Source organism: Urocitellus parryii, unplaced genomic scaffold, assembly GCF_045843805.1.
Source record: "Urocitellus parryii isolate mUroPar1 unplaced genomic scaffold, mUroPar1.hap1 Scaffold_37, whole genome shotgun sequence".
In the NCBI taxonomy this organism is placed as follows: domain Eukaryota; kingdom Metazoa; phylum Chordata; class Mammalia; order Rodentia; family Sciuridae; genus Urocitellus; species Urocitellus parryii.
The window spans coordinates 4,787,840-4,804,116 of NW_027553327.1; the positions used below are offsets into that span (position 1 = coordinate 4,787,840).

The window sequence follows — 16,277 nt, forward strand, 5'->3', positions numbered from 1 at the left end:
AAAAAAATGAAGTAAATGTGAATTTCCTTATTTTTCTTATATCTTCCTGGGCTTTATATGTAAGATAATGTTAGAAGACTTTGAAAGATGGAGGAAAAATGAGGCAGATAAGCCTTTTCAGAAACCAATAAAACACTCAATGGTATGTTCAGTAAGTTTTATTTTTGCTTTGTGTGTCCTGTGCATGGAGCTGAAAAAGTTAGTGTCCTGGAAAAAACTGTTGGTACAAAAAATAGCCCTGATTAAATTACATAATCTTTATGCAAAAGAGCAGGAAAAGCTCAGTCTAGCAGATCAAAATTTTCCAGATAATTCTCCAGCAAAACCAAGAGAGTAAAACCAAGCTGTTGTCTCATCCCCCCAATGTCAGCAAAGGGTGAGTGGGGCTCTGGACTTCTATATTTACCAGACTTGACAAGATGCCCTACAATCCTGACAGGGTTATGGCAGGAATAGCCTTGGAAAGAGCAGCAGTTCATTGTCATAACGCCAGGTCCATCCTTCTCACAGTGTCATGGCTTCTACTTCATTAAGAACAAAAAGATAACAGTCATCATTTCCTGTTGAGTGAGGTCAGAGGAGGCCTAAGAAACAGTCAGGACTGTTACCACTGCCATGAAAGGTCATGTGCAACACAATCATCATCCCATTACTGGAAAACACATAGTGGGCAGGGATGAAGTATTCTCCATCTCCTGACCAAGGAGAGAGATCAGGAGAACTCTGTTGGCAAACTGGAACTCACAAGTGTGTCTGCAAATAATAAAGACAGTACTTCCACTGTGTCAGTGGGGGTAACTCTGCCATCTCACATTTTACAATGGCCAAAGGAAATAAGCTAAAATTATATGCAACATGCCCAAACAGAAAAATCTCCATTTGAATTAAAAAAAGACAAAAATGCATGCTCATACCAACACTAAAAAAAGATGAGAGAATTATCTGAAAAAGATTTAAATTTAGCCATTATAAAAATTTCCAGCAAGCAATTATGTATACATTTGAAAGACATGAAAATATGATATTTAACAAAGAAACTGTCCTTGGAAAAAAGATAAAAAATATAAAGTAAAATCAAATATATCTAGCAGAGTGTACAGAACACTAAATTGGAATACAGAATAACAATTTGAAAATCTGAGAAATAAAGAGAAAGTAGATTTTTAAAATAATGAACAGTGCCTCAGGATCCTGTAGGACTGAAACAAAAGATCTCAAAAACATGTCAGCAGAGACTCAGAAAGGAGAAAGCACTCAGAAGAATAGCAGGTAAAAACTTCCAAAATTGATAAAGGACACAAACCCACTAAGCTGCTTGAACTCCAAGCAGGATCAATTTAAATAAATCCACAAGAAAACACACCATAGTCAAGTTTCTAAAAAATAAAGATAAAGGAAAGATGTCAATGTAGCAATAGAAAAATGATACCTCATGCATGTGGGAAAACCATTAAGCATGCCAAGTAGGTTTCCCATCAGAAACCATAAAAGTCAAAAGAAAGTTTAACAACATTTTTTTTTAATTTGAGCTTCTTATTTTGTTTCAGATGGCTGGGAAAGGCATCTACATTCTGGAACCTCTTTACAGTCACTAAACATGTGAAAGGCACTTATACATAAAAGGGCAAGGAGAAAATTGGTCACGATTGTCTAACAGGGAACATGAGCCACAAAATAAATTATCTTACAAAAATATCAAGCTTGCTTTTCCACTTTTCTGTTACTGATAAAAATGAAAAAAATTACTTTTCACATTAAAAAATCTGTAAGCTGCTATATCAAATTATGGCTATTATTTTTTACATATTAAGTCCCTCAAATAAATATCTTACACAAATTTAAGTTTAAAAAATTGGTCAAATATTTACCCTATATTTCTTTGGCCCACTAACAGACCATTTATCAAACTGACATTAACTGGACTAGAGCTTGTAACTACAAATAGCAATATGCATATCATTGACCCTGAAGGCACACATGTACATATAATGTACTTGTGAAATGACTAACACTGCTGCATTTACTACTTCCATAAGTAGTTTCACCCTGTACAAAATCCTCTATCCTATCTCTCTCCCTCTCTCTCTCTTATGCATTTATTTATTCATTTTTTTTATCAATACTAGGGATTGAACCCAGGGCCCTGTACAACTGAGCCACATCCCCAACCCTTTTTATTTTGAAACAGGGTCTCACTAAGTTACTGAGGCTGATCTCTACTTGTGATCCTTCTACCTCAGCCTCTTGATTTGCTGAAATTACAGGTGTGAACCATTGCACACTGCATCTTCTATATTATCTTCAATCAAACTACAAGAACAAAAGACAATACTTGCCTATTACAGACACTGACTCAGGCATTGTGAAAAAAAAATCATAAAGCTTTTTAGACTTAAAGATTAATGAAAATGGGATAAATGCTAACACTGCTTTCAAATTCCTGAGCATACAGCACACAGTCAATGCACTCATGTGGAAAAAACAAGTGAATGAATTTTACAGAACTCTGGCTTCTTATCTGGTCTACTCCTGTTGTTATAAAGTTTTACAATGGTCTTGGATGCTGAAAGAGTTTTAATAAAATGTTACATTAAACCAAATTTAAGATGTACAATGGAAGGGTATAGGATTTTTTGTTATCTTCCCAGACACTTAAAGCTAATTTGATTTTATTGTAATTTTCTATTTTTATTAATAATGTGCTAAAACCAAAATTGACTGAATTATGGTTTTGTCCACACCATTCAACTCTCTTATTGTAAAAATGTTGTCAGTAGACACTTTTCATTTCCAATGGCCTGAAAGATTAATTTAACTTTAAACAACAACAACAACAAAAGTTAACTGAACTGGGATGAGGCAGGTACAGTAAATCAATGCCAAGCATCCAAAACTCTAAAACACTAATACTTTCCATCCACGATAAAAAAAAAAAAAAAAAATGAGCATCCAAAGTAAAGAGAACCACAAGACTGATCAAGTAACCAATCAAAAACCACTTCTCTGTTATTTGAGCTAATAGTTACTCGGATCTTGAAGTTCCCGCCTTCATTATTATTGGTAGTTCCTAGAGTCACAGCTTGGATGTCAAATGTGACAGTGGATCCAGAGGTAATTGCAGGCAATTGATTAGTTATTTCTTTTCCATTTACAAAAACTGCACCATTGGTACTAATACATACAGCTTGATCTCGCTGCAGAGAGTCATATCCATTCTGCTTCTCTGCACATACCTCTATACTATGTCTTCTGTCTGGCTGTCCCACAGTTTCAACTCTGAATGTTAATGTCTGCCCACAAATATAGGTTGGAGCGCTGGAGTAGAGAAAACCTGAGGATTCAGAATCATTCCAGAGTGCTATATTTCTTCAGCTGCTCAGACTGTATCCCTCAAAGCCAGTTGTCCACTCATGAGGCACCAATGTAGAATGACCTATTTGGGAGACGCTCCATGGGCTCCACTCCTGTCGGCCGTCTCCTCGGGCACAAACTCTGAACTGATAATCAACATCGGGGTCTATGTGCAATACTATTAATTCAGTTTCAGAACCTACATAAACATCTTCAAAATGATTTGAAGAGCATTTATGGAACTGAAGCCTGTAATCTTGGGCTGTGAAGTTGTCATCCACCTTACACCCTGGTACTATGATGCCTCTAGGTTTCTCTATTAGTTCTTCTATCTGCACTGATGGGCGAGAGGCTACTGTTCCATGCTTTAAAATGTGATCTTTCACTATGTTAAGAATTGAATCATCCAACTGAGCAGATAAACAAGGCACATCAACCAGTAAAGGCACTTCTGGTAAGCTGTCCAACTGAGTGTGTGAGGCCTTTTTGGTAAAGCTCCAAAGTTTCTCATTCTGTTCTTCTATGCCACCAAGAATGGCAATCTCACCTTCTCGGACTAAGTCCTCTGCAGTGTTAACTCCATGTTAGATGAGCTTCTGGCAGTCATCTAGTGGTTTAATTGTCTCCTGTTCAATGGTGTCTTCCTCTTGCAAAAGGGTCACCAATCATTCATCGAGTAGCTTCCCAAGCGTTCCCTTTAAATCATTAAAATGCTGTTTGAGGACATCCCTTGTCTGTGATGCACTGTCTTTGATCTGCCTCTGCGCCTCTTGCAGCTCCTGCAGCCGGTGGCCCAGCTCACGCCAGTAGCTCTGCGCGGCCTCCACGTTCTCACCGGCCTCCTGCAGCAGCAGCTCCGGCTCCAGTTCCATGGTCCCTCTCATCAAGCTGCGCCACTGGCAGCTGCGGGAGCGGTTCCTGAGTGTGCCCCGCGACAGCTGGAGGCCCCGGGCGGCCTCCTTAACAATATTTTTTAAGGAGTAAGAGAAAAGAATAACCATCCCAGAATTCTATTTAAAATAAAATATATCTCAGAAACTAAAGAAATGTCAAAGTCAATTTAGTTGAATGAAAACTAATAATTATAACAGTAATAAAACCGTCAGCAACAGAGCTATTCTAAATGAATGGTTGAAAGCAGATTTCAAATGAGAAAAGAAATGACAGAAATAATCTCAGAACATTAAGAACAAATAATAGAAAACAGATGTCTGTGTAAACACATTACATCACCTTCTCTTAATTAGTATTCTAAATTATATTTGATGATTGAAACAAAAATAACAATATCATCTGACATATTAATTAATACATAGATATTAACAGTTATTAACAGTGGAAGTAAATGTACATAAAAGAAGATAAGATTTTTGCACTTCATTTGAAGAGATAAAATGTCATACCAGTTGAATTTAATATTATGCATATATAATATAAGATTAAGGACAAGAAATATTAAAGCTACATCTAGAAAAACACTTAAAGATGTTACAAATATACCAAAATGGAATTTTAATCAATATTCAAATAAAACATCATAAAGCAAGAAACAGAATCAAAACCAATGATCACACAGCAGAAAAAGATAAAATGGCAGCCCTAATAAATAAATTAATGATATAAAAATATACTAAGTATGTCAACTAAATCGATGATAGAAAGAGGCAGAATGAACTTAAAACATAATTATATTGTTGTCCTTAGTAATTTCACTTCATGTATGATAATATAGATTTCCTGAAATTAAAAACATGGAAAAACCCATATAACATACAGAATTTATTGAAAGGAGACAGAACCAATAAATCCAAATGTGAATAGTGGAAAATTTGCAAATACTAAAATATTATCACATGGCTTGTCATCAACACAAAGTAGAGATTAAGAAGCAGCTCTTGTTGTTCAAAGGACTGAAGGGATCTGTGCTGAAATGGCATCAGTTGCATCTTGCCACCTCCATCCACCCACCTCCACTCCAAGTACACCATCATCACAACCAATAGTTGGAAGGAAAGTTTAGAGCCAGTAGTTTCTAGAAGTTAACACTTATCCCATTGATATTTGAAAACCTAAATAGAAGATAGCAGACCACTTTGCAAGTCACACATAAGGTAAAAAATACTCAAAAGCAGGACAGGATTGTCTTGCATTGAATCTGGAACTAAGCAAAGCTGCTGCTTGAGGTGCCTAGATGCAAACATTAGAGTGGGAAAGGGATTTGTAGACCATATGAGAAGATAGGCCAGGGAGGAAGGCTATCAAAATGCCTGAGTAGTACTGTAACATATTCCATGGTACAGATGAGAGTCAGTTCTATGGCAGCTATTTGAAATAAATTGCACTGGGGAAAATATGTTTTAAAATATAAAATGAAAGTTAGATGTGTATAGATACTTAATGGAAATGGAAGGTATTTCAAAGTTTTTATCCTGTCCACTATAGTCTAAATTCTTAAGCAAAATCAACAAATATCATTTATGTAATAGTAAATTATTTCCAAAGCATGGTCACTTGCAGTATTTCCTTTAATCTTGTCACCATGGTGAATAACATCACCATTAAATAAAAGGGGAGGCTGAAGCACTGAAAACTTAACTGAATTTACTGAAACCATGAGTTCTGAGAACTGGTACACACACTATAGATGTCTCAGTCTAAACGTCCATAATTAATTCATGTACCATGCTGATTTTCATGGCCATATAAATCTATAAAAGAATAATGTTTTATATTGGGATATTCACTTTTACTATAATTAATTTCATTGTGGCAAATGGTTTTCAATGATTGCCTCATTTGGACATCTTAATGAGTGTCATTATTAAAAAATTGCATTTCTAAGTAAGATTAGTTACATAAGATTAGTTACATCCTCCTTTGTGTGGGTAATTTATTGTCCAAAGGGGATGTAATTATACAGGAATAAGGTTCTTATATTAATGTACTTTCACAGCATTGGAAATAAGAACATAGCTTGCCTTTAGTGAACAAAAAGTGTCACCTAGGAATAGCCTTGAAAGCAATTAAAAAGTAAAACATTGATTTTTTTATAAAACTCTACATTATGTAGTGTTATCAACCTGTGCTGTTACTTAAAAATATTCTTTTTAGTGTCTCTCAGTATGTTTTAATATGAAAATATATTAGTTTTTTTTGTAATTGATATGTAATAATCATACATATTTATGGAGTGCAGTACTGTGATATTTCAATACATGTATATAATATACAATAATCAAATTAGGTTAATTACCATACCCATAACCTCAAATATTTAATATTTTGTGTATTTGGAACATTAAAACTTCTTTTTTCCCAACTATTTTGAAATATAATGAATTGTTGTCAACCAGGGCTGGGGATGTTGCTCAGTGTTAGAATGCTTAACTAGTATGTGCAACGTCCAGAATTCAATCTCCAGAGCTGAAAAATAATGGTAACCACATTGATCCTACTACACTTTAGAACACTATAACTTATTCTACCTACCTAATTTTTGTACCTGAAAAACAGATTCTCTCTAAATAATATTTCTTTGTGTAAATAGGGAGGTAGAGATATTGTGTTATTTCTCCCTTCAAAAAGACAAACTAATAAAATATTTATTACTCACAAGCCAAAGTGAGCATGGAAGGAATAGGAAAAATCAGCAGAATTAGAAAATTCATCAATCTGGGTATACCCATAAGAGGCACACATCATTTCTTCTTATAGTTACTGTCAATTATTTCTGATTTCTAGTTTTTGCTTATGTTCCATTTAGGTAGGCAGTTGACAACTAATTTGAAAGTAACATATTAAAAAAATTACATGGTCAAAAATTTGTCCTCCTTATATGATTTCTTTATCAAATATTAATATCTTAAATACATGATAATTATTCTATAAAATATTAGCATTGTGATTTGTTAGAAGAAAGGAACTCATCAAAAGTCCACTGATTCTTTCTGAAAACTTCTCTTTCTTGAACTCTTTCCCTATCCCTCAATCTCTCTCTATCTCTCTCCTCTCTCTCTCTCTTTCTCTCTCTCTTCTCCTCCTTCTCTGTTTCCTGACTCCACCATGAGCTGAGCAGCTTCTCTCTTCTGGGCCTTTCCCCTATAATGTACTGCTTCACCTTGAGCTAAAAGCAATGAAGTTGGCCAGCCGAGACCTCTGAAACCATGATCCCCAAATAAAGTTTTCCTCCTTAAATGTGTTCCTTTGGGGAAATTGAGTCACAGTGACACAAAAGTTGACTAACAGAAATTGGTACTGAGAAGTGGGGTCATTTCTATAATTAACAAGACCATGTGATTCAGAAATCTTTGGAGCTTGTTTGTGGGGAAAAATTTAGTAGTTTAAAGATGCAAGCTGGAAAAGCTTTAGAAAAGTGGAGCTGAGTGGGTAATTCTAGTGGGAGCTCAAAAAACCAGAATTATGATGGAGATGTGGACTGTGCTTATGACTTTTCAAAAGGAAATAAGGACTTTTTTGGGAATTGGACTATACGACACTCAAGTTATATTCTGGAAAAAACAAAAAAAAAACTTGGTTATATTTCCCCATGTTCTAAATCTTTGTGTGAGGCTGAATTTAAAAGTGATGGATTACTAATAAAGTTTAAATAACAACAGAAATCAATGAGAGATTTTCTCAGAGTCTTATCCTCTCATCAAAGTCATCTTACCATCTCAAATAAAATATATTTTATTCCATGCATAACAAATTATATATGTTATAGAGATATTGTTGGTCTAATATATTCATAATACAAATTTTCAATTTTATCTCAGATTCAAAAATTACTTTTCCCTTCATAATACCTCTGTATCTTTTCTCTTACCCAAGTCTAAATACTACATTGCTAGCCTGCTCTTATCCTTAATGTACTTATTACTTTTTCTCTATTAAGTTCCTTTCTTAAAATTTCTTAGTATTTTTTTTTAACAAACAACACTTAATACATATATTCTGTTACAAATGCAAGATCAATCAACTCTTTGGGGGGTGAAATATATATATATGAATCTATCAGATTTTTTTATATACATAATTATGTACCAAGCACAGTGTATGTAAGAATGTGTTATGAACTGAAAAAGATTAATAAAATCATGTCTTTTCACATGGGGATAAAAAAGAAGAAGGAAACACGACTTCAGACAAAAGTGTCCTCTACTAAATGCAGGATAGGGACTCTGAAAAAATCAGTATTTTATAAACATCAGTTTAAACATCAGGATTTTATTATAAAAAAGACTATTTTCATGTTAGCTAAAGTAAAATAATTGTTATATAAGAATATGTTTCATTCCCAATGGGTATATATACATTAGTAAGCATTTAAAATTATGTTTATTATTAATAGGTGAAAGTCAATACATGGCTTTCTTCAGGTATGAAACAAATACAAAAACTCACATTCTTTGCATTTCAACATTTGACATATAGCAAAGATAAAATAGTATGGTAGAATGTGTAGAAGACATGCTTGACTTATAAGAGCAACTTTGTCATGATGAAAGATAATATTTAAAAATTTGTATTTTCTCTCAAAAATTTATTACCTTATGAAAATTCAGAAGCATTTCCGTTTGGAATTTAACATTTCACTAAATATTAGCTTTGAATATATGATCAATATTGTTAAATATATATCTTCCTTTACCAATAAGATGCATTGAAAATCTAAACAATATTAAGTAATTCTGTGCAATGGTACACCAATTGTTTTCTTAATCTCCACATCAGTGGGTATATAGTTAGTTTATTTTAGAAAATGCTAATGGAAAAATTAGCACTTTGAATCTTGGTATTCTTCTTTTGGCCCCATGTTTAACTTTTCATGAACTGTCTGGTTGTTATGCATATGTATATTTCAACAACAGTGTATAAATTAAATTAGTCCACACATAAGTTAATAAACAGAACACTCTATGATGTTCCCATTCAATTGTTGTATTATTTTGTCCAGGACTTATGGGTATAGAAATACTGAATCAATCTGAAATTTTTAAAGGGAACAAAAGTATTATAGAAAAGGTGTATATAGAAATTCACTAAATATGTGGTTTTCTTACCCATTTTTTTAATTGTTGGGGAAGATTATTATATAGTACTTTCCCAAACCAATAAATAAATTTGTCATTGTCCATGTATATTGATTTGATAAATTATAGGTATACTGAGGATGGTTTACAAAATTGCAATCACAAAACAGCTGCTAATTTATATAAAAATATTATTCACAAAAATTTCAATATATTTATGTTTTTGCCCTAAAGATATTTACATAACTTATTAATCATAATGTAGAAATTTAACATGATTTCAAAGGGAAAATTTTAGAGACTGTGAGGACATAATTGAAAATTGAAGTAAAATAATCAAGATGTAACCCTCAACCAAGTTTATAAATTAATTATGATGATATCTTTGCAACTTTTTAAGGTTTAACACTGTGAATTAAATGGAGAAATGCAGATGTTCATTATCAGCATATGGTTGTTCAAATGTGTATACATTCTTTTCAAATGCTTTGGTCTTTAAATGGCAATCTCTTGAACTTAGGGAATACAAACAAGCATTAAATTATATGCCAATTGGCTTATTATATGGAAATACTATAATTTATATTGTAAAAAAGATGAGGAATACATTTTTGTTCCTTTAAAAAATGCTTTCATGGGCTAGGGTTTTGGCTCAGTGGCAGAGTGCTTGCCTTGCACATGTGAGGCACTGGGTTCAATCCTCAGCACCATGTAAAAATAAAAACAAAGATACTGTGTCAATGTATAACTAAAAATAATATTTTAAAAATGCTTTCACATGGCTATTCTCTTTCACTAAAACTATCTTCAAATAATAAGCTTCTTCTTTTCCTCAAGGGTACTTGTCCTTCATAAGCAGAGGGATTTTACAATAACAGAAACTCTTGATTAAATTTATATTTGAATAATCCTTCAGTGAAACAAGAACTTCAGATTCAAAATTTGTTGGTCTACTTTTTGTACCTATGACCAAAGTACCTGACAAGAACAATTAGAGGAGGAAAAGTTTATTTTGGTTGATGGCTTTTTAGTCCTCATTTCATGTATTGCTGTGGGTCTGAGTTGAGGCAGAACATCATGGTGAAGGAATATAATGGATAAAAGTTGCTCAGTTCATGAAGTAGAAGCTCATGAAGTAGAAGGAGAGATGGGGTGTGGAGAAAGGAAGAGGTCGGGGATGGTTATAGTCTAAGACCATACCCCCAGTGATCTCCTTCCTCCAGCCAAATCCCACATGCCTCCAGTTACCACACACTAGTCCATTAAACTATCAATGGATTAATCTCTAGTTTTTCCAATAGTAAATTTTGATTACAATGCTTAGAAATCAATTTTGACAGTGAAAGGCATTCATTAAGTGGTATTATTAAATGAATTCCACATGCTCAGCTCCTGGCTTACAAAAGATAAATTAAATATTTTGTCAACTTTCAAGGAGATTATAGTTTTTAAGCAAATGATTTAAATTAAAAAGTAAACATATGAGAAATGGATATTAATTAAAATTACAACAGGGGTAAAATTGATTAAAAGTCTATGGCTCTTAAAGTAGAAAAAGTTAACTAACCAGATAAATCAAATATCCATAGAGGAAAGGTTTGTTTTTATTTAAATCTAACATAACTTTGATTTCAAAATTAATTGATCTACAAACATTTCATAGCTTCCTTGTATTTATTATTTTTGAACATTTTCCTTGACAAGGAAACTACTTCAACATTATTATCCTGCTATTTAATTTTGTTAGTGCCAAATGGAAAACAAACAAAATAATAAAAAACAGAAAATATTAGTAGAAATCATTGTATTAGTTAAAAGAAGATGAATAAAAGAAGTGGGCATTACCATTTTAGATTAATTGAACAAATATCCAGTGTCTATCTTTAGTTCATAGTGCTAATTCTACTTATTGAGAAAATATTCATATATACTTTGATAGATAAATATTAGACAGAAGATAAGGGATGGATGGATAGGTAGATACCCTCTTTCCCTGATGTCTGCCATATTCATAAGAATCTTCTGGAGTGAAAATTGAGTAAAGTTTATTCTTCTATAATTTGTCCAGTAATGAAATCTCTCATTTTGAGATTCCAGCACATGAATCAACTTATACTTTTGTCCACACTTATTTGTTTGCAGGCAACCAGTGGTTTTTATCACCTGATTGTGAGATGCATAGGTGAGAGAATAGATAAATGAATGCATAAGATAAATGCATCAGGAAGGTAATCTTATCTCCACACTACCATCAGTGTCATATTTTAAATAGAGAATATGGTGTGAAAATTATTTCTGTGCTACTTAACGAATATTAGCTAGCCCTCTACTAAGACCTTGATCCTAACATCAATTATGCTATATACTGTTTGGGTCACTTTGTGCAAGGTGCTAGAACAAACACAATTCTAAACCTGAGTTTTGTATTTCGTAACCTGCACAGAATAATGCCAGTTGTGTAGCTTGTGTGAGTTTTCTTCTTTTGCTTTGTTTTGGTTTAGTTTTGTGTTTTTCAGAAGTTTTTAAAAATAAACTACTTCTACAGAACAATTAAAAAGGAACTATCAAGCTCTTTGTTGCTCATAGGTTCATTTTATTTTACTTTTCATTTTTATACAATTGAAATTATATTTTATCTTTCCATTTGTTTTTCCATCACCTTTCTCCATCTCCTTTGCTCTGGGCACCTAGTGTTCTAATTGATATAATTCTGACTAATCCCTTTCTTTCAGCAATTTGGGATAGGAAGAAGAAAATTCCAGAGAGATAATTTTAAAATAAGTTCAATGGGAAACTTTGATGCATGAAGAATTAGATTAAAAAGTAAGTATGATAACTATAAACTAGTAGACTATGTGTAAAGGAAGAATTTGACCAGGTGCTAGACAACCTGCGTTGCTCTGTCATTAACACTGAGAAAATAATCTGAAAAGAAAATAACTGGAAAAAGATCAGGAGTGCAAAATTAAGCACAACATAGATACACAAATAGGATACACTTATGTTTGGAAGGTGTAGGAAAGCATTTGGAAAAGAGTCGTATACAAGGAATAGTAGGATAGAATTATGAATAGGCTAATGATTGGAAGTAAAGCATAACAATACAGGTAAGAGTACAGTTAACAATAAGCAAGCAAATATTTTGCAGGATAATTTTTTTTTCTAAAATTTTATATTAATTGCCAGAAAACTTAATAAGTGTACTTTTATTTCCCCTAGGTGACAATTCAGAAACAGAATTGAAATATTTGATGAACTGTTGAACTCAGATATGTCATGAAAATAGTTGTTAAATACAGTAGACAAATTCTCAAATGTACACACATGCTTCATGTGGTTGTACAAATAAATATCAAAAGTTAATAAAGCAATATTATATTGATTTTAGTATAATTTTCTGTAAATAATATAGTCAGTCACACATAAAATAATTAAAGTAAGAAATACATAATTCTGTTTATGAAACATAAAACAAGAGAACTTTTATTGCTCTGATAGGTGAGTAATATAATTCAAAATGCTATTTTCAAACAGGCCAGTGAGTTTGCCTTGGGTCCTGCATATGTTCCTGTCTAAATCTTCATCTTCTTAAAAAAATTTAACCAAACAAAATTAATTATCTTTACCTTGTTAATATTTTGAACATGGCTTTTGTTAGTATATTAGTTAATCTGTGTGAATATTAATCTTTTTAAATGGCATATCTGTGTTCTCTGCATTATGCAAATTAGCTGGTTTTCAGAAGCAATTGCACATATAAAAGACAGAATATTAAATAGAAAGTACTTATTACTAGAGAAATCAAGTTACCTTCAAATATTTTCTATTAAAAGGAAAGTTTTGATTAAAACAAAGAACATGGGGAAAGAGTATAAAAAGTGAATTTGAATATGTTGACAGCTGTGTATTAAGGAACCTTATGAAGATTATAAGGCTTTTGTACATTATCTTTGGAAACTTGAAAAAAAATTTCAAGGCATTTTAAGTTATGACAAGACAAAATGACATTTGTATTTCCAGTATAGAGTATAGATATGGTTTGGAGAGCAAATTATAGGATGAATTTGGAATTAGTTAAAAGGAAAGGCTAATAGAGTTACAGGTTCATCAAAGATTCCAGTTTAGGTCAGAGTGGTTGATATGCATGAAGAAAAAATATATCATTTGAGACATTTGGAGTTGCAGGTAAACAGAAATTTAAACGTGATTTGGCTTAGTTGAATAGGTAGTATGTTAGCTTATATTTTATTACCAGAGATATTTTTGAATCTTAGAAAAGTCAATAAGATGTGAAAGCACAATTTCCCACATTTGCCTTTCTTTTTTTCCTAATAACCATATGGTAATAACCATAAAGTAGGTATGGAGTATGCTCCTAAACTTTATATATGGGTTTCTGAATGGACTCAGGTAGCAATTCAGTTACATCAAGCATTCATTTGTTGCAGGATAACCAAGTGTGAGTTACTTCTTCAAGCTAAAACATTCTTTAGCAATATTTACTTATCTAAACCATAAAGTGTAATGATTCATATATGACTACACTTATTACTTGATAGATAACTTTTACTTGAAGTATTTTGTGAAGCTTTTCAATTAAATGAAATGAGTGCAATTTCTCTTTGTCCAAAAAATTTATCTTTTTTAACGTTTGACTAATTACTTGGTAGGATATTAAATCTAAAGCAAAAGAAAACTCATTAGTATTGTGAGATAAATAATATCAAGGGTTTTATAATCACAGATAGTTGTCCAGATACCAGGAAAAATTAGTCATGACAAGTTCAGAATTACAGTAAGAAACTCAAATCAGACCTGGGAAATATATTTACAAAAAAAAATTACTTTGTTACCTTTTAAGAGAAAATAAATCTTGTAATGTGTGGCAAAATAGGACTGATGGAAAGAGATGCTCAAGGATGAAGTGTTTGGGGTAAAATTAAATTTCAGTTATTCCAGTGTATTGGAAGAAGAAAAAGGAGTGGTAATATACGTGGTCTACATTTATCAAATCCCAAGTGTTCAGTTTGCCCTGGATCATGTATGAGAAAATAAGTAAACAAATCTTGAAAAGTAACTAATTAACCTTGGATAGTGAAATAAATTTTAATAAAATAAATATTACCAAATGTGTTATTAAAGTGCTGAATCTTCTGCTGTGCCATCTTAGGTCTTGTGGTCCTGATTTACTTCCTTGGCAATGAATGAGGAATAATATACTTTTCTGAGGATTCTTAGAGGGATCTATTGACAGAACACTTGATATATTTGATAAATTGTGAATTCCCACTCAAATTTCAGAAATGCCAATTTTAACTCCAATGTTTATAGTAATGCAATTTTGAAATGAAGTAGAGACATAAAACCAGACCCCCTCCAAAAGTAAGGGAATATTCACAGAGGTGCTGAGGCATAGACACACTTTGAGTTAATAGACTTAGAAAGTGTCAAAACCATTTCTTTTTAAGCAATATTAACAAATGTATTAAGAGTGGCTGGGATTGTAGGTCAGTGGAAGAGTGTCTTGCACATGTGAGGCACTGGGTTCAATCCTCAGCAACACATAAAAATAAACAAATGTATAATATGTCAAGATCATTGTATTGTCTTGAGCAACTAATAAAAAATAAATATATAAAATAAGGTTGTGTCCTTTTACAATTAAAAATATTTTAAAAATGTATTAACAAGAATATCAACAACAAAACAACCTGTGGATTTTTTTTAGCATTTATCACATTATTTCTTCTAAAAGCTCCAACAGAGGCAAAGTAATTTGTCTTTTCTAAAGATTTTAATCTCAAAGACTTTTTATTGTATATGCATTTGAGAGAAATACTTGTATGAATGGAATTAAACTAACTTTTCTCTTGTCTTATTTGATATTACCAGGTTGAGTATTTTAAATATTTACTTTCCACAGCATTTTAAACATTATTATCACCAGTACTCATAATAATATTAAATAACTTGAGTATAGCAATGTAAATCATTATTGTTATAGAATTAATTCAGATAATCAAATATATTTAGAACTACATGCATTTTTACAACTAGGAGTTAATTATATTTCAAACAATAATGTCTATTTTTGTGGTATCTGTATAATGACATAGTTGTGTCATTTTAAACTTAATTTGTAATTTCTTAGTGTTTTAGTAATTCATGCAATTGCTCTGTAATTTTGAAAATGTTTGTAATAAGTATATACAAATCAGCAAAAGCTCATTTTTATGTAAACAGAGTAATTAGTAATCTCAAATACTCTTAACTTTTAAAATGTATATGCTTATAGAAAAATTTTAGCTTACTGCTTTGAACAACTTTGAAAACATAGCATGTAAATGAGATTCAAGAAGGCACTATATAAGAAATGTTGAAGGATATGATACTGAATTTATTTTTTTCTCTATGATAATAAAAAAGATAAATTATGACAATCTTCATTTGAATAGAAATAAAGGTAATTGAAATTAATACAAGAGAATAAAAATTTATGTAGTTGTTCACAATTCAAAACTATTCTTCCTTTCTCTTGGGGGAAGTGTCATTCTTATATATGCTCATTAACATTTAATTGCAATAAAAATGTACTTTTTATGCTCATCCCTCAGAGTATTGAAAATATTAAGTATGTCTCTAAATACCAAGCTATAGTCAATTACAAGTCCTACTTTTGATCTGTGAACATTTTACTTTGGATATATCAGACTTTGAATATTACTATATTTTAGAAAATAATTTTAAATCCCAAAGATAGAATGTTAATGAAAAGAGCACAAATTTATCTTTTGTTTTATTCTATTTTCATCCTTTGGTACATTTGACCTTTTCCAACCTTGAAATTCACATTGTCTTGGCGCATTTTATTTATGTCTGTTTTATATTAATGTT

The 16,277-nt window shown here is 31.8% G+C and overlaps 1 pseudogene; it reads right to left on the reverse strand.

The window, feature by feature from the left end:
* Positions 1–2,895: 2,895 nt before the first annotated feature.
* Positions 2,896–4,235, reverse strand: LOC144252143 (cytokine receptor-like factor 3 pseudogene; annotated as a pseudogene).
* Positions 4,236–16,277: the final 12,042 nt, after the last annotated feature.